Source organism: Gopherus flavomarginatus, chromosome 21 (assembly GCF_025201925.1).
Source record: "Gopherus flavomarginatus isolate rGopFla2 chromosome 21, rGopFla2.mat.asm, whole genome shotgun sequence".
Taxonomy (NCBI): Eukaryota; Metazoa; Chordata; order Testudines; family Testudinidae; genus Gopherus; species Gopherus flavomarginatus.
The window spans coordinates 17,710,271-17,737,557 of NC_066637.1; the positions used below are offsets into that span (position 1 = coordinate 17,710,271).

Consider the following 27,287-nt stretch of genomic DNA (forward strand, 5'->3'; position numbering starts at 1 on the left):
CAGCAACGGCTCCACATTGGAACATTAGTTGCAACAATATTTTGAGTGCTCGTGGGAGCTTGGCGTGAATAGGACCAGAGTGGCAATTTAACAGGGACTCGAGCAACTACCCAATTAAAAAACCTGCTGGGCTGAGACCACGCGTCCTTAGCACTATCCGTCTTTATGGACTTCGGTATGGCAGGTCAGTGTTATCTCATTGTACAGCCAGGCCCAGAGAGATTAAGTGACTTGCCCAGGGTGATGCAATGAAGTTGTGGCAGAGTCAGGAACTGACTGCAGGTCTGTGCTCTAGCCACAAGGCAGACCTTCCTCCCTGGCTCCGTGACGAGGCAGAGATTCAGAACGTTCCCATCTTCTCGCCTCAATTTAGCGCTGGCTTAGCAACCACAGACACACCAATGACCTGCATAGGACAGGCTCAGCACAGCTTCCCCCACGTTCTGCCCTCTACCAACCTGCCTCGGCCCTGCCACTAGATCAGAGGCGCACTCGGGCTCCGTAGCACCGTCCCACTCCGTGCTGGCAAGGAGGCCACTGGCATTAGCTGCCCAGCTGGTTTTGTGTTGGTAACTGGGCTGAACTCACCCGCTCGTTTCACACGGGGGATGTCTGACGGCAGAGACGCCCCAGCGTGCTACCAGCCTGGGCTGACATTGACCCAGTGGCAAAAGCCCAAGTGTTGCTCACTACAAATTCCCTGAACTACTCACACGCTGAGAAGCTCCTCCCTGGCTGTGACAACAGGGCCAAATTCCTCCCTGGCTCCAGTGGCGTTACCCCAGGGAGGAAAGTGGCCCAACTGCCCTTAATTACCAAGGGAAGCTGTTGTGACCAGGGAATGCCCCAGCCTTGCACCTCTGGAGACCCGGGACCGAAGCAGCCTCAGGTCAGGCGTGAATGAAGCCAGGCGGTCTGTAGTGTATCAGAACTGGGGTGTGTCCCTCTAGGAAGCCTCCCTCTCCCATTGCCGAGCCCCCAGGTCCTACTGAGCAGCAGCCCGTGCACCTCCCAAGCCCGGTGTGTTGCAGTTAGTCAGTTAACCCAGGTACTCGGACCCCAGCTGTGGCGTCACAATGCCATGCACAGGGCACACCCACAGCAGTGCCCAGCCCCCGAGCCCAATCTGCTCAGCACTGGATCCCCCCAGGGCGTGGTTGCAGGATCGGAGCAAGGGAGGAAAGGGATCGGCGTCCCAGCGAGGGGCCATTTCGCCTGGTTCTGTGGGGTCAGGATGAGTGACGGGGGCAGCAGGAGATGAGGCGAGGGCTGCTAGGCTGCGGGCGAGTCTCCCAAGGAGCTTAGGCCTGACAGGGCTCTCTCTCCCCAGTGACCAGTGCCTGCTAGTGCAGGCCACCCCCCCTTTCCAGCCAGAAACCTAGCAGCGCCCTTCTCCCGAGTTCAGCTGGAGAGGGGCTGCTCCAGAGCGTCACTCCTCCTCCTAACGTCCTGCCGAGATTTACTCCTGGCCAGTTCTTGTGCCGACATCGTCCGGTCGCATCGCTAGTTCTGCTCTCGCTCTGGGCAGGGGTGGAAGCCACATTGCTTGGGCCACTTTGGAAGCTGCACTGGATGAAGCCCCGTCCATACCCTGCTCCACCCTGGCGGTGCTGAGATAGGCCGGTGGGGATGCCGGAGAGCCATCCTCTTCTGGTTAGGGGAGGGAAATGGACTCGCCAGGTGTTTCTCAGCTGGTGGGTCATGCCCCGTAAAGCCCTTTCAAGGCTGTGATTGGGGCTTCTGTGCACAGCAATGGTCCTACTAAATAATAATGAAGAATAACAAAAAGAAATAACAGTTTCCAGGATGACCTGGGAGCGGCCCTAGACAAGGGCGCAAGGCCAGCTGCAGGGGGATGGGTGCACCATGCTCAGCATATCTGCTCCTGCTTAAGAGACATGGGGGGAACCTGACGGTGTCCGAGCTCAGCGCGGATCTCACTGTGTCCCCAGTCCAGACGGCACCCAGGTGAGGTCTCTGGATCCGCCCCAAAACCAAACTGCTCCCCTCCCCACATCTAGTGCTTGCCCTAGCAGTGTCTTGGCGAGTCCAGCAGGTTCCTTTCCAGAGGCAGCGGCTCAGCCATCCCGCAGGGGCGCAGGTGATATGGGCCGCGCAGGTGATATGGGCCACGCAGGTGATATGGGCCATGCTCACTCCGGCAGAGGGTTGTTTGGCTCGAGCCGTTGCCCACTGGGAAAAAACCGACCACCCGTTCAGTAACTAGGAACTTGCTGCCCTGAGATGCTATGAATGGACTGAACTACAGCCTGGCCTACCAAGAGATGGGAGCTGTTGGCCCAATTCCCTTTGCGTCTAGAAAGAGTGTGGGGGCTGTGTGAACCACCCCTCTGGCAGCTGCAGCGTGACTTCCTTTTGGTCACCCATGAGCCCTGCTTGGCACTGCTCCATGCCCACTGCGTCGTCTCCACAAGCCGGGCTCCCAGGAGCTTGGTGCCGAGATGGCGCAATTCTTTGTTTGTTAGGAATTTCATTCTGGAGCCCGGCAGGAGGGGGCTGCATGGGCAGGGGTAGCACAGGTTTCCAGCGAAGGTGGCATTTCTAGAGAGCCTAATGCAGCCAGCTCTGGGGTGGAGCGCAGTGACCAGCCAGCGCACAGTGTGCTGCATAGCAGACTGGGGAGAACATCAGAGACTGGGCTAGAGCCCCAGAACACAAATCTATGTACGCAAATATCCTGGTGTTTTTAGGGCCAGCGCTGTGGGACATCTAAATTAGAGGCTGGTATAGATCTGTTCAGTCGTTGAGACCATCCAGAGTCATCATGCCAATGGGCACAGGACTCCCCCAGCTTTTCTTCCCACGAGTCCCCCCTCCCATGCTCTCTGCCTGCTGTGGCACCTTGGGTCTCTCAGCTGAGCGAGGCGAACAGGGCCAATCCCTTCACCCCCTGTAGAAAAGCCGTTGCTTCAATGCAGGGTGGAGTGGGGGCTCTGGGACGTGGTGGGGGAGGCTGCTTGGTGTCTTGCCCACACAGTGGCCAAGCTCCTGCCCCAACGCCCTCCAGATGCAGCCGGGACTCCCCCACCTGCAGGGCCTGGAGGAGGAGAGGACTTGCTATCTGTGGCACAGAAAGCTGGAGAAACACAAAACCTCCTGCTTCTCCTCCCGCTCTGCTGCTCCCCACCCTCCCCGTGCCCTCGGCCTGGCAGGGGCCTCCCCTGCAGCGTTCACTCCCTCGCCCTCAGGAATGCGCCTGGCGCAATGCCGTTTATGGGCAGAGATTTACGAGGGCCACAGGCCGGGAAGGTGGGGGTGGCTCTTCTTGCTGGGATTCCACAGAGGGAGGCAGTGTTCGGAGACGCGAAGGAGTGGGGGTGGAGGGGTACAGCCAGGCAGTGGCACCTCTGCCTCCCCCAGCCCATCAGGTGGCAAGAGGTTTCTCCTTGCTGCCCCGCCAGCAGGGGGCGCTGCAAAGACAGGCCCTTCCCTGTGGCACGTGGGGCAGCAGGGCAAGGAGCCAACGCCCTGTCTCTGACCCACCCCGCCACTCCAGTGGCATGGGTTCCTCCGGTGGGCACCTCGGGCAAAGACACTGCCCACTCCTGTCTGTGCTAGAACACTGACCTACTTGGACAGGCCCAGCAGCTTGGCTCCAGCTCTGCACTCGTGCTGCCGTGTGGGCGGCCACCCCCAGCTGCTGTCACTTGCAGTTCCCTGAAGCAGCACCCCGGGCAATTTAATAAAGCCACCGGTGCATTGTGGGACAGGGTTGGGGGGATGAGAGGAACTGACCCAACTGGTCTACAGTCAGGCAGGCACCGAGCCTGTTCGGAAAGGGTCTCGAAGCCTGGGTTGCTCCCCCCACTATTACATGGCATCATAGAATATGAGGGTTGGAAGGGACCTCAGGAGGTATCTAGTCCAACCCCCTGCCCAAAGCAGGACCAATCTCCAGACAGATTTTTGCCCCGATCCCTAAATGGCCCCCTCAAGGATTGAACTTGGGTTCACAACCCTGGGTTTAGCAAGCCAATGCTCCAACCACTGAGCTATCCCTCCCCCACCCCTTTGCTGCGCGGTCCCAGGGGTGAAAGCTGGCAGAAGACTGGTCTGTGTCTCTAGGGCAGAAGGTGCCCGTGGGTATCGCTGAGGGCAGAGCAGGGCCGGAGCTGCCCCTGGGCCGGCCTGGAGTGGGAAGCCAGTCTGTGGGGGCTGGCTGTGGTCTCCTCAAGGCTGGCAGGTATTTTGGGGGCTGGGTGATTATGAGTCTCCCTTGAAAGGGGAGCCAGCGCTGCCTCCCAAAGCGCCGAGTTCTTTCGTTAGTTACTGCGGCGTGCTTCCTGCCATTAAAGCCAGGCATCGAAATGAGAAGGCAGGCGAAAGGCCAGCCCCACGTGGCTCTTCGGCTGGGGCAGCAGGAGTGGAGAACGCTCGGCCACCAGCCGCTGGGGCTGCGGCACGGACCCGGGGCTGTCTCGCAGAGCCCGTTCCCAGCCGGGAAGTGCAACGCACGGTCGCTCCACGCCACGGATGGCCCCATATTTTCCAGGCTGGATTACAGGGCTCCGGTGCCAACTTGACGGGAGTGCGTGACAGGAGGGTATTGAGCGGCCCGACTCCCCCTGCAAGGCCGGGGCTGAGAGCAACATCAGAGTCAGAGAACAAAGCAGCTGCTGCCTCCCAAAGCCTGTCCAAAGCGGGGTGGGAGGGGAGAGGGACCATGCCCTGCCTGCGGTCTGCTCCTGCATGTCTTTCCCAGAGCCTTACCCGGGCGCAGATCTCCCCGGGGGGGGGGGAATTCCCGGGGCCCTACCCACCCCCATCGGAATCACGGTCCCAGTCAAGGCTAGGAGGGACCCCTCATGCCCGACCCCCCAGTAAATGAGCCGTGTGCTCTCCAAGAACAGATTCCTTGGCAACCCCGCCAGCAGCGACCTTCTGTAAGGACAGGCTGTGGGTCCCAAGCCCTGGCGCTGGCAGTAGCTCCTGGGCAGCAGGGCCCACAACCGCTGGGCTCGGAGCACTTCACAGCGGCCTCAGCTAGCGCGGTCTGGCTCTCCTCCTAACCCACCTCGGAGCCTGTCCTCTACCAGCTTGGAGGAATCACATTCCATTCTTGCTCCCTCACTGATTTGTCCCGGCCTCAGCCGTTCACACGCTGCCGGCTCCCGGCATTCCTAGCAGCGCATGCCGGGGCTTGTGGCCGTAACAAGGCCAGACGCCTGCCTTGGCACGGGGCCGTGGGTGGGGGTTATGGAGGAGGAATGCCACCCTGATGTAGAAATCCCTGCAGCCCTTTGCGCTGGGGACTGGCGAGGGGGAGTTCTGTCTCCCCCACGTCTGTAACTGCAACCCAGTGCTACCGATCTGACGTGGCCTGCACGTGGGCTGCCGAGCAAGTCCCTGGGGGGGGGGTGTGCAAAAGGACGGGTTGTCCGGTGCTCGCACTGCACTTGCTCATGACCCACCCCCAGGAGGTCCTACTTGTACCTCAGTGGCCATAAACCCCTGTGCTCCCCCCGGCAGTATTACAGAGTCAGTGGCAAAGGCAGTGTGCGAAGGCAGTGAAACTTACAGCACAAACATCCCTTTCCAGTCCCAAACCCCCCTCCCTCCCAAAAAAAAACCCACTCTCCCCCAGGCCACAAAGGAAAAAGCACCAGAAACTCCAAGAAATCCACTGGGAACTCATCACTGCTATTGATTGCGTGGGATTTTTAAAGACAGCGTTTGCATTAGATAGTCAGGTTGGTCTCCCCTGTTTTCCCTAGAAGGCTCACTGGAGAGCCAGCTGGATCCTGACCCACTTCACCAGACTCTCCGGAGAGGGGGGAGTGATTTTTGCTCAGCCTGGTTCAAACCCTTCAGCCCAGATCCTCGGCTGGTGTAAACAGGCCTCGCTCCATTGCCATCCCATGGAGCCGTGCTGAGTTCTGAGCCGGTCCTTTGCCTTTAGCTCGGTTTTGTTAACATCGCCTTGGCTCGAATGCCTGTTTGGGATTCAGAGAGACAAGGCGGGTGAGGTGAGATCTTTCCCTGGAGATGACAGAGCCGAGCCTTTAAGCTCCGCAGAGCTCTTCTCCAGGGCTGGGGAGTCACACAGCTCTGCCGTGCTCCAGTCCTGCTCGGCTGCAACTCCTGGGGTTCCCCCAACCACCCTGCTGGTGACCCTCAGGCCACTCGCCTTCCAGTCTGGGGCTCGCTGGACAAAGCTCCGTTTGTATGTTCAAGCCCTTGGCCCTACCTCTTGTCTGTTTAGACCATAAGCTCGTGGCTGCAGGGACTGTCTCTTATCCAGTGTCCAGCGCCTCGTGCAGTGGGGCCCAGTTCTGGGCTGGATCCAGCCCTGCATGGCACAGCCACCTACCATGGCTAGCACAGAGCCCCGTGCCCATCTGCCCTCCCTTGGCTTGGCTCACCTCCGGCTGGTTCCTCCACAGAGGGAGGGTGGATCTAGGGTGACCAGATCTCCCGATTTTATAGGGACAGTCCCGATTTTGGGGGGCTTTTTCTTATAGAGGCTCCTATTATCCCCCATCCCCGTCCTAATTTTTCACACTTGCTGTCTGGTCACCCTCGGTGGAGCTAAGCTGCTCATTGAAGTGGGAGGGGACCCTGCTCTGCTCTGACGGGGTGCGGGGGGGCTATTTCCACATGCAGGGAGGACGTTCCTAGAGGCAGACTGGCCCCTGCCCCGGCTGGCTGGCTGCTGGCATGGAGCCCCGGGGAATGAGGAGAAACCCCAGCAGATACCATGTGAATAAGTGCAAAGGAATGTGAGAGGGGGAGTCGTGCACACCAGCCAGGCAGGTGATTAACCCTTCGAGAGCTGGTTTCTGTGCTGGGCAGGGGCCGAGGCCTGCGCCATGCTGAGGAGCTGGGGCAGGGAGCTCCCAGGTGCACCTTGGTGACCCTGCACTGCTGGGGGCGACCTCAAGGGTGATGGGACGGGGGAGGCCTGAGGCTGTTCCATCCCCAGCCCAGGGGAGAGGAATCCGGAGGCTGGGCCAGGCCCTGTGGGAATTTGGAAACCAGGCCCACGGCCGCCCCGGTCTCGCTGCTGCAGCCATTTCACTTAGATGCCAAAGACAAACACACGAGGGCTGGGTGATCGGATTAAATGGCGCACGGGAGCACACGGCCTTGGGCAATCGCTTCCCATGGGGGAGGGGCCCGGCACCAGGGCCCACATCTGCCCCTCCAGGGCTCAGGGCACCCTCCGGCTGGGTCACTCCCCGGCGCTGAGCTAACCAGCCTGGGTTGGGCTGGTGGCACAGGCAGGGGGTCCTCACCCCAGTGCTGAGGTGCTATTGAGTGTTAACGCTCTGGACGTGCCCACTATGGGCACCGCATGAACCGCCAGCTGGGGAAGGCTCCGCCCCTTCCACTCGAGGCCTCGCCCCTTCCATCCCCCCACCAGAGTCCCCCCCACAGCCACCAGCCCATGCCCCAGCCTAGCCCCTCTCAGTCCCGGAGCACCCCAAGAGAGCGAGCAGCGTGGCCCCATTGCCCCTCCCCAGCCCCGGAATACCCCAGGAGGGCGAGCAGCGTGGCCCCATTGCACCCCCCAGCCCCACAGCACTGGAAGGGGCGGCAGCATGGCCCCAACCCAAGCCAGGGCCGCCGCAGACGGGGAGCCGCAGATGAGGACCTGGAGGCAAAGCATGGACGGGGCCACACCTGGCTGTTTGGGGAGGCACAGCTTCCCCCAGCCTATGAGACCCACCGCCCACAGTGCCCACGATGCAGCGCAGAGCCCTCTGCTGCAGAACCCAGCCCGGGGCTGGCCACACAGCAGCTGATTGTCAGAGGTGCTGCCCCTCCCCACTCCAGCTCCAGCCGCAGCAGCGTCCCCCTCCCAGCAAGCAGCTGACAAGCGCCATGGGGCCATGTGCCCCGGTGCCAGTGCCGTCTCAGAAGCAGCCAGTCAGAGGACTTGAACATTATCTGCAAGGGACAAACTGGCCCCGGGCCTGCTTGGTTCGTCATTGTGAAAGCAGCCAGAGCTGTCATCGGCTCCAGGAGAGAAGCAAATGCTCCAGTGCATTCTGTAAATACCTGGTGGGAAGAGGCTCAGGAGGAGAGAGGGACCAGTGCCCGCCGCTGGTGTAATGCCATCCGCGTGCCAAGGGTGGGGAACACTCAGGAGGCAGGCAGGTCCCTGTGTCATGGCTCCAGCAGGAGCAGCATAGAGGTGGGAAAGCCCCTGCCAGAGGCTTCTTCTCCTGGATGCAGGATCAGCTATTAACAGGGGCCTTGGTTTCTTTTTGGAAGGTTTCCATTCCCCCCCACAGACAAACTAGTTCCCCTCTGTCATGTAGTCACCAGGCTGATCCAGCCCAAGCCTGAGGGCAGTGTGGTGTAGTGGTGAGTGCACTGCTCTGGGAATCAGGATTCTAGTCCCAGCTCTGCAACCAGCCTGCTGGGTGAGCTTGAGCAAGTCACTTCCCCTTTCTGTGCCTCAGTTTTCCCATCTGTGAAATGGGAGTAATTATCCCAGGTACAGCTGACATCGACTGCGGAAAAGAGCTCAGGAGTGTACTTGTTTGTGGTGCCATCTGGCAGCCCAGCCCAGGAGTGCTGGAGAGATAGAGCCTCACATCTGTCCATACCCAGCCACCCTCCATTCTGTTCATTGCAGCCCAGTCCGGATACACCAGCAATGGCTGCATTACTGGTAACAGAATAATTGGAGACTCTTAAGCACCTCACAAAGCTGGGTCCAGTGCGTAAACTTCATGGTACAGATGGGGAAGTTGAGGCATGGAGAGGGGACGTGCCCTCCTTAGGTAGCACAGCAAGTGGGCAGAGAGTCCAGACTTTCCCCAGTGTCGTATCCACTAGGCCGCACTGCCTGCCTGGACCCCACAGCTCCCCTTGGGCTAGCAGCCACCCACTGGGGAATCCTCTGCAGAGAGAGGTAGCTCGGGCTGTGCCCGGCCAAGGTCCAAAGCTGGGCTTACAGGCCAGGCACGCTGCCAGAGCTGAGTCAGATCCTGCGCCTTATCTGGCAAGTGTTTGCAGAGTGGGGCTGGTGCGCCCGTCCTTGCATTCCTGGGAGGGGCCCCTGGCGCTCTCTGATAGCAACATGCTGGGGGGGGGGCCCTCAGCCACTCACCTCTTCCGCCAGGTGAGGAGGCCGCTTGCAGGAAGTGCCTCCCGCTCGGAGGAGCCCCAGTGCCGATAAGGGAGAGGAAGGAAACTCCCCAGAGATTAGCCAAGGGCAGGAGCCAGCAGTGCCCACGATGGAGTTTCAAAGTGGCTGATGTCAGCTATATGTGCCAGGAAGCTCCCTTTATGGGAGGCTGGGCAGGTCCCCTGTGATTAGATCACCTCACCCCTGGCTGGGCTAGTCCGGGGGCTTTAATCACCACCAAACCTGGGGGTCTTTGCCCATCGTTCAGTCATTTGTCATGAGAAAAATCCCAGTCCGGCCCCTGCCCTCTGATCCACAGCCACGCGTGGCACACGGCATCGAGGGGGAAGGTGTGCCCGCTCTTGGCGTTATCGGGGCGGGCAAGGCCATGGGCTGGCACAGAGCGCGGGGTCTGGCCTTGGGAGGAGACAGACGGTGCATTGAACATGGACCCTCCTTCCATGGAGCTTTGACACAGCACGAGGTTTCCCAAGTGCTTCACAACGGCTAATAGTGCCTCACAGCTCGCCTTCCCAGGATGGATCACTGTCATGACCCCCCCCCTATAAAAATGGGGAAACTGAGGCACAGAGCAGGCACATGACTTCTCCCCAGTGAGCCGTTGGGGGGTCTTCCTCTCTGGCTCCGTCCCTATGCAGCACCCTCCCCACTGTATCCGGGCACCTCATGCTACATAATTTATCCTCGCTCTGTGAGGCAGGGGAGGGTGCTCAGGCACAGCGAGGCGAAGACCCAAAGGGATTCAGACCCCTTGCTCACTGCAGGAGCCCTTTGAACATCGGGGCCGAAGTGACTTGCCCAATGTCATGGCGGAGCAGAGATTAGAACTCAGCTCTTCTGGGCTGGTGCCAGAACCAGTAGCAACCCCCCCCCCCTCATGTTACATGCTACCACCATGCTTCGCAAGTCACATGTGGGCTTCTGGTGGCATGAGGACACCAGCCCTGCTGCAGGCACCAATAGGTCTGTGGTACCCAGCCACGCATAGCCAGGGAGCACCGCAGGGAGGTGCTGGTCCTCTCTCCAGCGGGGAGGGGGCCTGACATCCTCATCTGGCCTGGTGGCCATGGCTGTGGAACCACACCAAGAAAAGAGGGGATGAGTCAGCGCCTAGGCTGTAATCCTGTGATTGATATTCTGAGCTTTTAACATGCTCTGGGGAAGAGGGGAACTTGCCAGAACAAGCCTGGCCCCTCCCTCCCCCTTCTGCTGTTTGCATGTTTGTATAGTACATGGTGTGTGTGTGTGTGTAGTACACAATCTCCTTGGCTGTGTGTACTTAATTCCTTGTCATACTCGCATGTGTGTGTCTGCCTTGAGTGGGCTGGGCGGGGCTGCAGGAGCATACAGAGGGTTTCGCTAATTTGATGATGCATTTTAATGGGTCTTTCGGTCTTGTCAGAACTTCGGAAACATCCTTTAGGGGTAAGTTATCACATTATTGTCCACGGGGTGTCTGGCACCTTCCTCTGATGTATCCCGTGCTGACCAGTGTTGGAGCCCAGCCCCTGGCTCTGATCCATTCTGGCAATTCCCATGTTCTCCATGTTAGGATACTGCCCAGAGTCCCGGCTGTCTGATGATGCAGTCCCAGGCGGAGAGCAGCAGAATCAGATCAATGGCTGGAAATTAAAGCCAGACACCTTCACATTAGACATTCAGCACAGATGTCTAAGTGGGAGGGCGATTAACCACTGGAACAAGCCACCCAGGGGAGTGGGGGTTCTCCAGGTCTTCAGACTAGACCAGATAATGCGTTAGCCAAACACAAGTGCTTGGGCTCAGTACAGGGCCAGTGGGTGGAATTCTCTGGCCTGCACTACCAGGGAGGTCGAACTAGATGAGTTAATGGTTCTGTTTGGCCTTAAACTCTAGGACCCTATGGGCCAGGGGATGGAATAATGAGGGTGAGGCCTTTTGCAACGCAGCGTCAGAGAGCAGAGACGCTCTTGCAATCTGCAGCTCTCAGTGGCCGTTTCTGCACCACGAGGCACTTCAAAGCAGCCACGTGGATTTGGGTGGGTTGGGAGGTTATTGTTCTCTTTTTTGGCTAATTTCTTTTTTCGTGTTTATCTCTTTGTTTGTTTTCCTGGAAGCTCCTGAGCTGGGCTGCATGTTATCAAGTGAGCCCAATGAGGAACCAACCCCGAGCAGGGTGTGTGGGTTGGTGGTTAAAGCAGGGGCTGGGAGCCAGGATTCCTGGGTTCGCTTCTACAAGAAGACCTGCCCTGGTTTAAGGGGTGAATTTAAATTGAGTTAGTTAAATCAGTGTAAAGCCCTTTGTGGATGCTCTCATTTTGGATTAAGAGAGGCCTACTTCAGTTTAGCTTAAATTGACTGAGAAAAGGTTTAAGATAAACCAATATGAGAATAATCTCTAGAGCTCAAAGCACTTTATGCTCATTTTACAGATGGGAAAACTGAGACACAGAGAGGCACTCATCCAGCAGCAAAAGCTGGGACTAGTACCCAGGTCTCCTGAGTATCAGTGCAGTATTTTGTTCAACCACACTGCAGTTCTTAAATTGAATAAGCCACTGTTAAACCAGAATAAGAATACCCACACACGCAGGGGTTTGCACCAATGAAACTATATCAGTTTAAGGCTTGGTCTACACATAGCAGTTGCACAGATGCAATCTTCCCACACAGACCAGACCTTGTTCTACTGCTGAGTCAGTGAGTGACCAAGCCACTGTGGCCATCAGTTTCAAAAGTGGCCCCTGATTCTGAGGACCACAATTTTACGGGAGCTTCATTTGAGACTTGTGTGGCCAAGTTTACAAGTGCCCAGCAGCTCCCCACTGGGACGTCGCTGGCCTGATTTTGAAAAGAGCTCAGCACTCGATGTGCAGCCGATGGGCTCGCTGCGCTCCTTTCAACTTCTGGCCCCACTTGTGGGTGCCACTGAGTCTTTCTGAACATCTAGCCCCCAGAGCTGGTTCCCAGAGATGCTGAGCCCCCACTGCAGCTGCCATCCATTTCAGGTGGAAGCAGGTCAGAAAATCAGGTCTTGGATGTCTGGGCACCTAGAATTTGTGGCCACTTCGGCAAATGTTGACTTAACTGCTCCGTGCCTCAGTTTCCCCATCTGGAAAGTGGGGACAACAATACTGCTCTAACTCCTGCGGCAGCAACACCTCCACACAGTGGGAGGTGGTGAAGAATCCAGCTGCGGAGTTGTATATTTTCATTCAAACTTTCCCCCTCCCTGATCCCCCCACCTCTGTACATGGGTTTCTTTCTGCTCCTTATTTTCCACTGGATTTCCACAGCTACGCCACTCAGCTCCCTTTTCTTTTCCTAAATCCTGCGCAAATCCAGCAAATGACAAGTGGGATGTTGCCCCCTACCCCCAATGCCGGAGGTCAGTGCTCTGTCTCAGGAGCTGTTTCCATGGCTCTCATCAATGTTGTATCCATGAAACGCCTCTCCCAAGGTAACAGACAATCTTAATCCATATCAGGAACCTGCCCTCGCCCTGCATAGCAACAGGTATTAAGCACCCGCTGTAAATCTGTCGCAATCAGACTCTGCTATCTAGAGTTTGTTTAGGAGCTTTGGAAATAATCCCCTGAACAGCATCAGGTTCCACTAGGTGATGACACAGGATTTATATAACAGGGTTTCAGACTGGCCCATAATCGGCTGTAAAAATGTTACTCCTGGCTCTGTTTGCTTTTCTGTTTTCTGTCTCTTTCTCTCTGCCTGTAACTTTCAATCCCTTCAGATTTATTTCTCCCCTTTAATGGTTCTTTGTCTTTCACTCTTTCCTGCTCTTGCTCTTAGATCTAGTTTTAATTGGAACCAGGAGGTAGCAGCTCTGGAGTGGAGGGGGGAAAGGGACATTTGCCTTTTATGATTGATCCGTTGCCTTTCCCCAGTCTCTCTCATAGAACGCTCTCAACACACCTTAACTGGTGAATTAAGATTGCAATGCACCCTGTGAGATGGATTAGTGAAAAACCTTTCTCTCTTTCACTAACATGCAGCCACCTCTGAGGTGGAACCCAGCGGCTGTTTAAACAGCTACACATCAAGGCAGCGAAAAAGAATACTACGTCCAACTGAAACTGCAGGAGGAAGTCATTCACCAGCTCAGGGACACTGGTTCACTTTCTGAAAAGTGCAATGGGATTTGCAGTGATCACAAACTTGGCTTTCTGCCTTGTGCGAAAGATGGCTCAGTTCCCCCTCTTCCCGTATCTCAGGAGGAAGAGAGCAGATAACTGACTTACCAACTCCCTTTCTTGCATCACCTGGGTGTTCCTTGGAGCGCTCCCATCTGATTATTAACCTGACTTGCTTCAACCCATTTCTCGTGGGCTTGCTAGGGGTAACTCACCCAGCACAAGGCAGTAGGGGCTGGAGAGACACTCACTAGCTGCCAGTCACTCGTTAGTCATAAGTGTGTTGTTCCCCTGGAGCTGGGAGCTACAGGTGCTTTGAGAACAAGATGGAAACATTTGCCTGGAGCTTATCTAGCTGGGAAAGTTTTACCTGTTGCTCCAGTATAGCCCCCTCCCAGCCCTGTGGACACTATTATGCTGCTCTAAGATTGGTGCTTAGCTCAAACTCCTTTCCAAGTGACATAAGCTAATCCAAAAAAAGGCTCCCTCAGACCTTGCTTTAAATTCACCCCTTCACTTATCCCAGTCTAGCTTTCCCAGCTGGAGAAGCCCCTACCCGCATTGCAGTCTGTAATGACTCTCCGATGCTGGAATGCTGCTTGAAATCCAAGTGACTGACATTTGGTAATGACAAATTTCAGCCTGTTTGCAATTGCCGTTTTTATTAAAACTTGACTGAAATGGGGGCTGATACTTTCCACTCGTTGAAAATTGTGGTTTTGTTTTTTTCAGGAAACAGCAACAATTTCAGACCCGGGTTTTGATCAGAAACATCCAGGAGAGAATTTCATCCAAAAAAAAAAAAAAAAAAACTCAACTGGAATAAGGGAAACCAAACCAACTTTGAAGTGTCAGAGAATCTCACAAAATGATTTCCCAACAGGCTGCTTAGATGTTGTCGTCAGCACTTTGGGGGTCGGGACTGTTTTTCTGTCTCTGTTTGTACAGCACCTAGCACAGCGGGGGTCTGGTCCGTGGCTGGGGCTCCTCGGTACCACAAATAATCAGACTGCTGGGTGGATCTCAGTTGGCATCCCCTGCATGTCTGGCAGATCCGAAGCATGAAGGGAGATCTACATTAAACATGAAGGCCTGGGAGGGGTTGGTCTGGTTGGCTGGTTTCTCGGCTTGTTTTTTACTTTAAAAAAATTCCAGTCTCCTGTTTTTCCCTTGGCCGGCTCCATGGAGGACTAGAAAGCTCGTCGGCCTGCAGTCTCGCCAGGCAGCCCCTGTACACTAGACACCAGCTCTGCCAGTCTATAGCCACGAGGGGAAGTTCTGCCTTCTCTGCTAAGGGCCAAAGGGACCTCAGCATCTCCCTCTGGGAGAGGGCAGCAGCCACTCGCCTGGCTCCAGCACCCCGTTCTCCTGGGACGCTGAGAGCCTCCCCTCTTGTTTCAGTCTATTTAGCCATTGCATAAATGGGCTGCAGAGTGACAGATTCCCCCACCCCATTCCTGGGGAAGCCCCTGGTGCCAGCGGACAGTCGTCCCCCTCTCCTCTGGGCAGCCCCTGGTGTACAGGCATGGCTGGGGATGGAAGGCAGGTGGGGAGTACACTGACCCCTGGCTAGCCCAGGCTGCTGCAAAGGCCCATCTGAGGCTCCCTCTCACCTTCCAGGCTTTCCTCAGCCAGCACAAGGAATGGGACAGGGTACTTTCTCCGGGATGCCAGCAATGCTGCGCAAGCCTCCATCAAGCCAAGGCATGGCCCTGCTCCTCCCCGGGTCTGCACTGAAAGTCCAGACCTGTGACGGGGACAGGTGCTGCCGCTCCAAAGGTGTGCACACCGAGACAGCTGCTAATCCAGTTCCAAACACGCTCCCTAGTCTGAGAGCCAGAAAACTGCCCCTCTGCCCTGCGCTTAAAGGAGTTTCCTTCTCTCTCTTCCCCATGTCCAGCGGGCTCTGCTCACAACCTAACCACAAGAACGTCGATAGAGCCATCAGAATTCTGGCTGCGTTTTGCAGCATTCATAACGATAACACCCAGTAACCCAAACCAGGGTGAGACAAAGCAGGCTGCTCTCTAAGGCAGCAAGGCTTCGCACACTTGCTCTAGGCTTGCAGTCTGCAGACTGACTCCGATTGCAGCAACCTTTGCTACAGAGCCCCCACCCCACCCCAAACCTGCAAGCAGGACCAGCCACCCCCCCCCCCCACTCTTAAAGTGACAGCTTGTGATTCCAACCCAGACCTCAATACACCACACCCAGGGCAGGCGCTTCCATTTAGGCGACCGCCTGGATTGTGGGGGGGGGTGGCATTTTGCCATCCTCGGCGGCAATTCTGCAGCAGGGGGGTCCTTCCGTGCTCTGGGTTGTCGGTGGCAATTCTGCGGCGGGTCTTTCATTCGCTCTGGGACCCGCCACCGAAGTGCCCCAAAGACCGGGAGCGTGGAAGGACCCCCTCCTAGGGCACCAAAAACCCTGGCACCGCTCCTGACCACACCTTGCCCCACAGAAATGTTACTAGTGCCGAGGAATGAGCCTTTGCTTCTTATTTTGAAGAACTGATCCCTTTGGGCTCCAGCCAGATGAGATTTTCCAGCTTCTCCAACACAACCATCCATCCCTAACTAATGACCTGGTGCTCACAATCCTCTGCCTAACTCTAGCTCCTCCTACCCAAGGATCTCCAAGCACTATACACACACTAGTAAGTTAAGCCTCCCAACCCACTCATGAGGCAGGTCAATATTAATACTAATCCCTAGAGTGCTCCCTCCTCAGATCTGACAGCTCTTTACAAAGGAGATCAGGGTCATTATCCCCATTTCCCAGATGGGGAAACTGAGGCACGGGAAGGGGCAGCATCTTGCCAGAAAGTCACACAGCAGAGCAGATCCAGGGATAGAACCCAGGTGTCCTGGCTCCTGCTCCTATCCTGCAGCTACACGACCATGTGGAAATCAGGCAGCCGTTTGTCAGTGGCGACCAGTCAGACACAGAGCGGCTGCCTGATGTGATGGTGGACGGTTGGCCCTTGGCAATGGCCAGCCGGTCCCCCCGCTGGAGGCCCCTGACTGTCCTAACCACACTTTGCTGAACCGCCTTGGCTCAGCTCCTGTGTTTGATCTGACTGGGGGTGGCTATGTGATGACCTGGCCGTTTGCCCACTGAGGTATCCCAGCATGCCTGGGCTGTCGCTGACAAGGCTGCGTCTGTGCTGTTATCAGAGCCCCAGGTAAAGTGAGCTCTCCCCATGGCCTGTGACATCCCCAAGTCGCCCCTGCCCCAGGATAACCCAGCAAAGCCTGTGTCGGGGTTAACCCTTTCATTCCCGCCTCCTAGCACTGACACAGCCTTAGGATTTGGTTCATGCACATGGATTTTTTAACTGGCCCCTTGGGTGCCTGAGGGCTAGTGATTCGGTTGTCATCGGCCTCTTAATTACTGTAATTAATTAGGGCTGCGGGTAGCACCAATCAAGGATCAGGGCCTCATGGTGCTGGGGGCTGTGCAGACATGTGATGCATAAGGGGTCGGTCTTGTTTAGATGAACAGCTCTTCAAGGCAGGGACAGTCTTCGTGCAGGGAGCTGTACAGAGCGGAGCACAGTGCCGCCAATGCTGTACAGAGAATGATAAGGGACTGGAGCTGCTGGAAACGAAATCCTACACTTTTTTAACCTGGACTCAGGGCCCAGCTCACCACAGTGTCTGGCTGATAACACTTACTGCTTCTCTGGTGCCGCCCAACGATCTCCAAGTGCTTCACAAACAGTAAGCCTTGCACCATGCCCCTGGGAGGGGAGGGCAGTGCCATCAGCCCCATTATACAGATAGGGAAACTGAGGCACAGAAGAGCTCTGTGATTGGCTTAAGGCCACACAGTGCATCACTGTCACCACCAGCATTAGAACGCAGCTCTCCTGGTCCTGTTCTTTCATCACCTTGGTGCTTCCCGCCAGGCTGCCCCTCATGCTTGGGAGGAGCTCCTCATGGACGTCCATACAGCCGCTCATTGTCCTCCTGCAGATCATTCCTCAGGCTCCTCCTCTGCCCTGAGGCCTATAGCAAACTGGACAACGGTTGGGCTGCTGGTGTGCTGCGACCACAGCCTATCCCACTGACCAGGGCTGGTTCATTCCTTGGACTCCCCCATCTGTCTGCAGCCTGTTGTCCCTTGTCTCATACCTACCTCGTAAGCTCCTTGGGCATGGACTACCTTTGTGTTCTGAGATTGTACAGGGCCTGGCACAGTGGGGTCCTGGGCCATAACTCAGCCTCATAGACCCTACACTAATAATAAGAATTATTATTATTATTAATATTATTGTTAATAACAACATGGCCTCCTTAATAACCTTCCCCATGACCATCCCCTTGGAGGGGACACAGCTGTGAAAATCCTACAAGACCAGCTCAGGGCTGGGCACCTCCTGAGTCTGGCTTGCCAGTTGTGGTTGGTGACATTGGTGCCGACGCCATGGGTGGAGCACCCACGGGGAAAAACTGATGGGTGCTCTGCACCCATTGGCAGCCAAGCTCTCCGCCCCTCCCCAGCTCGCCCCCACCTCCTCCCCTCAGCACACCGCATCCTCCCTTCTCCTCCCAGCACTTGCCACCACGAAACAGCTGTTTCACAGTGTAACAAGCTGTGGGAGGGAGGGGGAGAAGCGGGAACGCAGCACGCGCACGGGAAGAGGTGGGGCTGAGGCAGGGATTTGGGGAAGGGGTCCAACAGGGGCAGGGAGGGGGAGGAGTTGGGGTGAAGACTTTGGGGAAGGGGTTGGAATTGGGGGAATGGCAGGGGTGGGACAGGGTGGGGCGGGGGAGGTCAAGCACCCACCGGCACCAGGAGAAGTTGGCGCCTATGGTTGGTGAGTCAGTCACGTTGGATGTCGATCCATCGGGAGCTGAGCTAAGGGCCACCAAACTCATCCCATGACAGACTTGCACCCTGGACCAAGAAGGGGAAAAGGGAGACTCCCTAACCCCATGGTTCTCAGCCTTTCCAGATGACTGTACCCCGTTCTGGAGTCTGGTTTGCCTGGCATAACCCCAAGTTACACCTCACTTAAAAACTGCTTGCTTACAAAGTCAGACATGAAAATACAAAAGTGTCCCAACGCACTGTTACTGAAAAATTGTGTATATTCTCATTTTTACCATATCATTATAAATCAATTGGAATATAATTGTACTTACATTTCAGTGCAGAGTATAAAGAGCAATATCAGAAAGGTCATCGTCTGTATGAAATTTTAGTTTGTACAGACTTTGCTAGCTCTTTTTATGTAGCCTATTGTAAAACTTGGCAAGTATCTAGACGAGTTGATGTACCCCTAGAAGAGCTCTGCGTACCCTCAAGGGTACACGTACCTGTGGTTGGAAACCACTGCTCTAACCCACTGAGCCTCAAGCAGTGTACAGAGACAGGAGGGGAACTGCAGGCCTACTCCAGGGCTCTGGCATTCATTTAAGAGAATCCTTCCACTGGTGGCACCTTTTAGAGAGCCACCAATGTCCTTTGTGGAGGGGCAAGGCTGAGAACAATGCCATGCGCTCACCATCTGGGGAAGAATTTCCAGGGTCATACCTCCCTACAACAGTGCATTCAGGTTAAGGTGACTTTCATTTTAGATTAGGGTCAGACAAGAAAAAACAAAAGTCAAGTATCCAGGAGAGAGCACTGTGGGTGTGTCTCTTCCGTAACAGTCTGCAGCAGCTTGGAGAACAAAATGGTGGCTGAACTCAATTGATGTGGAGGGTGCTTAGAAATTGAAAGGTGCAGTATACAGGAAAGAAGAATCATCACTGTTTGATGGTTAGAGACACTAAGGGGTGTGTGGCCTGGCTGAATAAGTAGGTGGAGACAATTAAACACTGATCAGGGAAGAGGGGAAGGTAGAAGTGGAGAGCACCCCAAGCTGGGTTTGTTGTTATTTGCATTGTAGTGGCACCTCGGAGCTCTAGTCATAATCCACTGCGCAAACCCAGCACAGAAAGACCATCCCTGCCCCAAGCTTCCCCCCTCTCTGGTTGCTCACGATGGTCTCCTGGTAGCAGGCTGAGTTTGGCTGGTTCATCTGATAGAGACCAGCTGCCAGGGCCTCTGTCACTCGGAGATCCCATAAATCAAGGGGCACAGAGGCTGGATGGAGTGTCCAGATGACGGATGGGGAGCTGACAGGTCGCGACACACAGTAGGAGGGATCGTGGAGTGAGATGTGGCCAGTGCTTAGCCAAGTTACCAACCGGATGCAGCTCACAACCAGGAGGCTGAATTCAGCCAGTGGATTGAATGGGGCATGCACCAGAGCGGAACCAGATCCCAGGATGCCACTGGATTGCATCAGTGCCAGTCCTAACTCGCCCAGAGCAGGCACGTGTGGGGCTGGGAGGAGCTCCCTCCCCTGGGGCTCTGTGTCCTGCTAATGCCTGAGGGAAATGGCACCGAGTGCCCAGCACGCTTTTCATCTCACACCCGGCAAGCATCTGTCCAGACTGTTGATCTTAGAGCTAAAGAGCTCCCGGAGGGAGCAGGGCCTAGGGCAGAGGTGGGCAAAATACAGCCTGCAGGCCAGATACAGCCCATCTAACATTTCTCTCCAGCCCGCCATGACTAACATTCCTGTCCGGTCTCCTCTGCCCTCTTGCGATCTCCGAGTCCAGGCCACTAAAAGTCCCGCGGTGCAGCAGGGCTCAGGCAGGGTGCCTGCCTGCCATAGCCCCACGCCATTCCCAGAAGCAGCCAATGGAAGCTACGGGGAAGGCGCTTGCGGGCGCAGGCAGCGCATTGAGATCTGCTGCCTGGCTCCCCCCAAGGGGCACTCAGAGAACTGCCAGCAGCAGCCGGCCACAGCTGCTTCTGGGAGCGGCATGGGGCCATGGCAGGCAGGCAGCCTGCCTGAGCCCTGCTGCACCGCCAGCCAGGAACCGCCTGTGGTAAGCGCCTCCTGGCTGGAGCCTGCACCTCACACCCCCTCCGGCACCCCAACCCCCTGCTCCAGCCCAGAGCCCCCTCCTGCACCCAAACTCCCTCCCAGACCCTGCACCCCCTCCCACATCCCAACCCCCTGCTCCAGCCCAGAGCTCCCTCCTGCACCAAACTCCCTCCCAGACCCCACACCCACTCCTGCAGCCTAACCCCCTGCTCCAGCCTGGAGCCCCCTCCTGCACCCAAACTCCCTCCCAGACCCTGCACCCCCTCCTGCACCCTCCATTGATATAGTAGAAATGTGCGGCCCATAACGACTCACCAAAATTCATGGAGTGGCCCCTCTACGAGAACTATTGCCAACCCCAGCCTAGGGGATGAGTGCCGTTCAAACACACAGCAAAGGACAGTCCTGGCTCGACAGCTTCCAGGAAAGCAGGGGAGACAGAGAACTTGCCCACGGTCCTGGCCAGGCAGAGAACCCAGGTCTCCTTGACCTCACTCTAGTGCTCTGGCCTCTAGGCCACAGCCTGGGTAATACATAGGCTCCCAGCCAAGCTGGCACCACCTTCCTGAGCTAAGGAGAGCCCTCGTGATCAAACCCATCAGTGCGGCACCCACATGCTAGGGCACTGGTTCAAATGCAGGGGGCGGCTGGAGTAACTTTCAGTAAAACGCCCTGGGCCCTAGTCATCAGGAATTACTCGAGTTCCTGCTAGAAATGGCTGGGTGCTGCGAGCTGAAATGGCCGTTCCAGATGTGGTGGGCTTCCACAGCACATGGTGAACTGTCTTGCAGTGCTGTAGTGCGTTTCGCCCATAGATCTCAAAGCACTTTGGCCCAGGATGGTAAGAGCCCAGGTACTTTTGAAGATCTCGGCCTTGATGTCTGGGAAACTGAGGCAGAGAGCAGTCGCTTCACCAAGGTCACCCAGCAAAGCTGTGACATTGCAGGGAGGAAAAGCCTGCTGTCCTGACAGCCAGTGCTGGACTGACTGGCTCCCCCCGGCATCAGGGATCCCCAGCGCTGATGCACTGCGGCAGCCTGCAGCGAGTGGGATTCTGGGAGGCGGGGAAGGAGTTTGTTTTGGCCTCGGTGTGGGAGACACAGCTGGGAAATCCAGCCAGATGGTTTCAAAGGTGTTTTATGAATGTGGCAGATGTTTCATTCCCCCTGATTTGCACTGGGAGTGGCGCAGCTGATGTTTGGCATTTGGGCTGCTCCTTGGGAGTTACCAGCCGTAACCCTCACTGCTGCTGCCACAGAGGGGTCTGGGACTCCTGTCTTGATACAAGGGGGTGCGGGGAGTTGCAGACAGGGCCTGAATCCTGCCCTGGTGGGACACACCTCTCTGTTAGGAGTACTTTGCAAACTCAACCGTGCTCCCAAAGCCAGTTAATTCCTTCTAACAACACAGTGCCCCTCTCCTTCCTCTCCCCGTCCTGGGGGAGGTCTTGGCAGTGGGATGGGGGATGACATGGCAGGGGGCAAAGAGCCTCGATCCCCATCCTTCTGAGCCAGTTTCTTTGGGTAAACTGGATTGGTATTTTTAGTACTTTTTATATCTCTAAGGTGTATAAAGAGACATATTGGAAAAAAAACAAAAAACAAAAAGAACACAGTGCTGGGGAGTTATCCACAATCTCCTGGCTGGCTTCCAGGCCAGGTAATTGCGTTCCATCTACCTGAAATCCCCCTGGGGTTGTAACTGGATCTTGTGCGTTTTCCAGCCTGATATTTTAAAAGGCTTTTTAATTTTTAAAGGCTGCCGCCTTCTGCCCCAGAGGTGGCTGCTTTTTTGTGGTGGGTGAAACCCTCTAACAATAAACCCCTTGATTGGTCTAGGGCCCAATTCGCCTCTTGCCAGGCAGTCGGGAGTGACTAGAGTTAAGGGCGTGAACACAGCGTAAAACAGGGGTGGGGGTGGGGAGCAGCTTTCATACTGTGTGTTGCAAAACACTCACCGCGTTAATTGCAATAATTAGGGAATTGGATGGTGATAGAAATAAAGGCCCTGGGTTTAGAGAACTGTGTGAGAGTTTGCCCAGGGGTTGGGGGGGTTGCCAGTTGCTGATATTAATTGTCAGAACTTGGAAGGTCACCCACTGTTACCAAAGCACCCAGAGAGGCTGTTAACCCTTGCAGTGCTGACTGACCGGGTAGCTAAGGCAGCAGTTCTAGACTGGGACGCAGGAGAGCTAGGTTCTATTCTTGGCCCTGCTGGGTGACCTCGGACAAGTCACGTCCCTGCTCTGTGCCTCAGTTTCCCTTCCCATTCTTTCTGTCTTTAGACTGTGAGCTGTGTTTGGCAGCGACTGTCTCTTGGGCACGTTTATAATTCAGATTCCCATCTCCAGGAGATCCCCGCCAGGCCGGCTCTGATCGAGCCAACACGCTAAAAACAGAGCACAACCCCCTGCGGCGGCATGAGCAGAATTAGGCACCACCTGCCCCAGGAATGCGCCTAGCGTCTCGGATGGGTACGCCCTCAAGGCTGCTGGCCTTTCCCATCCCCACGGCCGCACTCTGGTTTTAGTGTGGTCGCTAGCGGGGGTAAGGCTCCTTGAGTTGTGACTCACCCCCGCCCCGCCCCCGGCTCCAGTTTAGCCACAGCCATTCTCCGTGCAGTGCCTAGCACAGTGAGGCCTGGATCGCAGCTGGAGCCTCAAGGTGCCGCTGGGATACACGCAGTCAGAACCAGGGACTGGGCAGGCCTGGCTGCAGTTTCTGGTCACAGTCACAGCCGGTCTCAGTCACTGCTTAGCAAGGAGGAGATGCCGGCCAGGACAAAGACACCCAGATGGTCTAGAGACGGGAGATCAGGAACTCCTCCCCTCTCACTGCACAAGGACCCTGAGAAGTGGCACATTCCAAACCAGTCCAAGGAACGGCTTTTTCCGACAATACCGACAGCCAGTGGGACTCACTGCCACATGATGTCACTGAGGCCAAGAGCTTAGGGCGCTTCCAAAAGGATAGCAACCAGCGTTAGAACTGGGAATGCTAAAAAAAAAATGAAGGCGAGCTGGAGAAGGCTCTAACCCAACCTCCAGCGATGGAGGTCGGGAGGAAAGGTGCTGGGGGCAGGCCAGCCTGTAAATGCAGGGCTTCTAGCCCTTCCTCTGAAGCAGCTGGTGCTGGGCACTGTCCGAGCCATGGCACTGGGCTGCTCGGATGCAGCAGGGACAGACCTATGGTCTTGCTGCAGTCAGCGGAGTCCCTCCCAATTTACACTGGTGTAACGAGACCCAGTCACGGCGTGTGGAGGGTCCATTCGGCTGACGCCAGGGAGGTGAGAGACATTGTTAGACGTGGGATCGTAACAACCTGGGAATTGCCCTAGACGGGCAGACCAGGGACTCCCTGCCCAGCATCCTGTTCTCAGGGACAGGTGCATGTAACTCCCCCTACTGGACAGTGAAGGAATCCCTTGCTCCTAGGCAGACTGGCCGAGCGCCTCTCTGAGCCCAGGCAGTCAGCGGTCTGTCGGCCCCTATCCAGGTGGACCACGTTTGCTTCACCCCGGTTGTGGAAGGGGAGGGATAGGAGGGGCATTGGTTGCACAGGCTGGCAAAGTCAGAATCCCAGCCAATGGCAGCAGCCAGGCGCCCTCTCGAGTCACATGGCTTCTCCTGGTCATGTAGCAAAAACTTGTTTTTCCGCCCAGTGTGCATTGTTCCTCCCAGTGCACCTGGTTTCCTGGAGGGAAGGCTCTGCAGGTTCAGCATAATGGGAGGAGGCCCCGCCTGCCAGGAGCCCGCACAGTCTTGAACAGGAACTGCCCAAAACTGACTACGTTAGCCTGACCCTGCATGCACCCCCCGGCTCCTCTGTGCACAGCATAGAACTACACCTCTCACCTGCAAAACCCCTGGGGCAGGCCAGTCGGTAGCATCACCCCCATATTACACGTGGGGAAACTGAGGCACAGAGCAGGGAAGGGACATGGCTGGTGTGAGAGGGGGATTAGAACTCAGGAGCCGTGGCTGCCAGGGCTGGGCTCAGGCCCAGGGATTAGCTCCCAGTGCCCCTTTGCGACTCCTGCCCGGGAGTGCTCAACCCCACTCCAGGCATGTTAATTCCCAGGGGCTCCCCTGGCAGGCACCTCACCCACAAAGCAGCGTGGCTCAGAAGCCAGCGCCCCCGCCACTCCACGGGACAAAGCTGCAGCAGAGACAATACGCAGGTAGCGAGAAAGCCCCTGACAGCCCTCCCCACTCCCTCAAGCTATTTAGCCTGGCTGACGCGTACCCTGAGGCTTCCACCCGGTTTGTGACAGCCGCACTGCAGCGGGGATCCGTCCAGCTACAGGCAAACCCAGCACAGAACCTAGCCACAGCTCAGTCTACAGAGCCGGCCTGCTGCAGAGGAGCCTTCCCCAGCCCTGGCCCCTCATCCTCGGTCTCCCAGTGGGATTTGTGGGGAGCTTGCTCATCCTTCGTCACTGCTGAACTAACATCCAGTGTCCTGTCCCCTCCATGCCTCAACTCAGCTTGAGTCTGGAGCCTTCCCTTGTCTCCCATTGCTTTCCTGGGCTTAACGTAGAAGCGTTTCAGGGCAATCTCTCTGCCTTTGCCACTTGTGCATTTGCTCAGCGCGCTACCACCTGCCTTTCTTCCTCCCCTGCCTCTTATCTGACCATGCTGTCTCCCAGCTCAGGGTCTTCCACCAGCCACCTGCTATCTGCGCCCAGCCTCCCCTTGGTCTGTTCCTGGTGGGTGGCTCCTCTGCTGGGAGCGAGGCAGGGCCCGGGGGGTAGAGGGGGGTAGCTAGATGGAAGACCAGAAGGATTAAAGGACAGATAAGAAGAGGGAAAGGGTGGATGTGTTGGGGGATGAGCAGATAAACACGAGGATTAAGGGCCAGACAGGTAAGTGCGTGTTTATGGAGCGAGAAATAAATAAAGAGATACAAATGCCGAGTGATAAGCAGTGGAGCAAAGGGGTGAAGGGACCGAGAGAGAAATAGACGGTCCGAGACATGCTAGGGGAAGAGTGGGCGGAGGAAGACGTGCTAGAGAAGGAGAGTGAAGATGTGCTGGGAGAGCAGTGGGACAGATAGGTACCCAGATGGCTTGGAAGCATCTCAGGCCAGTGGCTACGTCCATCTCTTCAACCGAGCCACCCTGGTCAGTGTGCAGCCAGCTCCTGCCGTGATCCGCTGTATCCGCCTCCCAGCCCAATGCAGCCAACAGGAGAGACAGGGGAGCCCAGAATTCAAGACAGACCCGTCACAAAGCTCCCCCAAGCCAACAGCACATCAGGCTGACACAGTGAAGGCACAGCAGCTTCGTAGCCAACAGTACAGAGGCGAGTGACACGGCCAGTGTCTCATCCGACCACCCTAACCCCATGGGGGGAGCGGGAAGTGTCCTATCAGTGTGAGATGATGTGAGACTCAAACCCATGACCTGAGTCCAGCCCCTCAGACACTCAGCTCAAGCAGTGCTGTGGCTGGGCCCAATCCTGTGAGGTGGTGAGCACTCAACCCCCCATCCCCCCGACCAGGGAAGTGTGGTGCCCAGCCCCCATCAGGCTCAGACCCAGCACGTGGAGCGTCTGTTTTGGCTCAGAGCCGTGGAACGTTCCCACACGGCTACGGGGAGCTGGGAGAACGATCAGGGCAGGGCTCCTGCAGAGGAGGGCCCCATGAGCCCCAGAGGTGCCCCCCATCCCCCAGCGTGAGCGGTTCCAGTAGGGCTGGGCCCTGGCGCGGCGTCAGCGCTGGGCTGGGCATCCCTGCAGACAGCGCCCAGGCAGGGGGGTGGTGGCACGGAGAGGCTGTGAGGGAGGGGGCCCGAGGGCTGCAGCGACCGACCACGGGCTGGGTGGCTGGGGGCCACCCCACAGAGCCGCCTGCTGCTGCCTTGGCTTGAGGTTGCCCTCGGAAAGAGCAGGAGGGGCTAGTCAATAAGAACTGGCCCAGGCCTCATGACCTCAACGGGAGGGGAACTGGCCCCAGGCCCTTTAAATTGCCACCAGAGCCCCACTGCTGGAGCCCTGGGTTAAGGCTGCGGAGCTCTGGGGGTTATTTAAAAAGTCTGGGGCTTCTGTTGCTTCTACTGCCCCGGCCCTTTAAATAGCCATGGGGGTCCCGTCACTTCCCCAGGGCTCCCGTGGGCAGGGGCAGTAGAAGCAGGGGAGCCCCGGGCCCTTTAAATAGCCCCTGAGCCCCAGGCTGCTGCTGATGCTACCCCGGTGGGGGAGGGAGGAGGAGGGGACACTTTCTGTGCAGGGTGGGCTGTACCCCCTGTACCTGCACCCCCTGCCTGCACCAGCCCTGCACCCCCTGCCCTGCCCGCAGCCAGCCCCTGTCTCCAGCCAGCCCCACACACCCCTTTTTTCACATTTTTTTTTTTTAGTCATCCCTACCGGGGCCCCACCGAAAATGTTCCAATTGGGCCCTTCACTTCCTAAAGCCGGCCCTGGCTGTCTGGAGGGGGTGGGGGGGGACTGGCCCCCTGAAAGGCTGTGGGGGGCACATCCACCTTGCCTGCAAAGAGGGACATGTTAAGAAAGGGGGTCGGAGTAGAAGGCCTAGGAGACGGACAGACAGACTCTGCAGATGGAGGGAAACAGGAAGGATGAGTGGAAACAGGGACTCCCCAACCTAGCCCCGCTCGTCTGTCATTCTCTCCCCTCTTCCCCTCACTCTCCTGTTCTTCCTCGTCTCCTGTCCCTGCCCAACTCCCTCCTCTTCCTCTTTCACTCCCCCATCTCTCTCACCCCACATTTGGGGTTTCCCCTAAGCTTTGCGGGGGAGGGGTTAGTTATGCAGCCTCTAGGGCTCCACCTACCCCACACGTTGGCCCCTAAAGTTTGCCGTCACTTCCTGTGCTGGTTCAGCTCCCTGGCCCCCAGGTCCAGGTGGTAGCAACGGAGGGAGGCCTAGTGTAGACAGGGCTCTGTGCAACCCTCAGCATTTGAATCATCATCACATTGTGTAACCCTGCTCCGACCTTCAAACCCCATCTGCTCCCTTCACCTCAGCTCCATCGCTGGGGGGGGGCTGGCCTGAGGTAGGCACTTGTGGGGCAGACAGGCTGGGGTCACCACCTCGCTCTTTCCCAGCTGAGGGGGCCAGGGCAGGAGCCGTCAGTCAGCCAGAGGGGTCGCTGCTGAGCAATGCGGGGGCAGACAGTGGTTTGCCCAGCT

At 56.9% G+C, this 27,287-nt stretch overlaps 1 long non-coding RNA gene across 1 annotated transcript; it reads left to right on the forward strand.

Moving 5' to 3' along the window:
• The first annotated feature begins 10,483 nt into the window (after positions 1 to 10,483).
• On the forward strand, positions 10,484 to 14,334 carry LOC127038612 (uncharacterized). Its single transcript, XR_007770734.1, has 3 exons — positions 10,484 to 10,546; positions 11,218 to 11,361; positions 13,984 to 14,334. It is a non-coding gene; the product is annotated as an uncharacterized LOC127038612 (long non-coding RNA).
• The last annotated feature ends 12,953 nt before the right edge of the window (positions 14,335 to 27,287 follow it).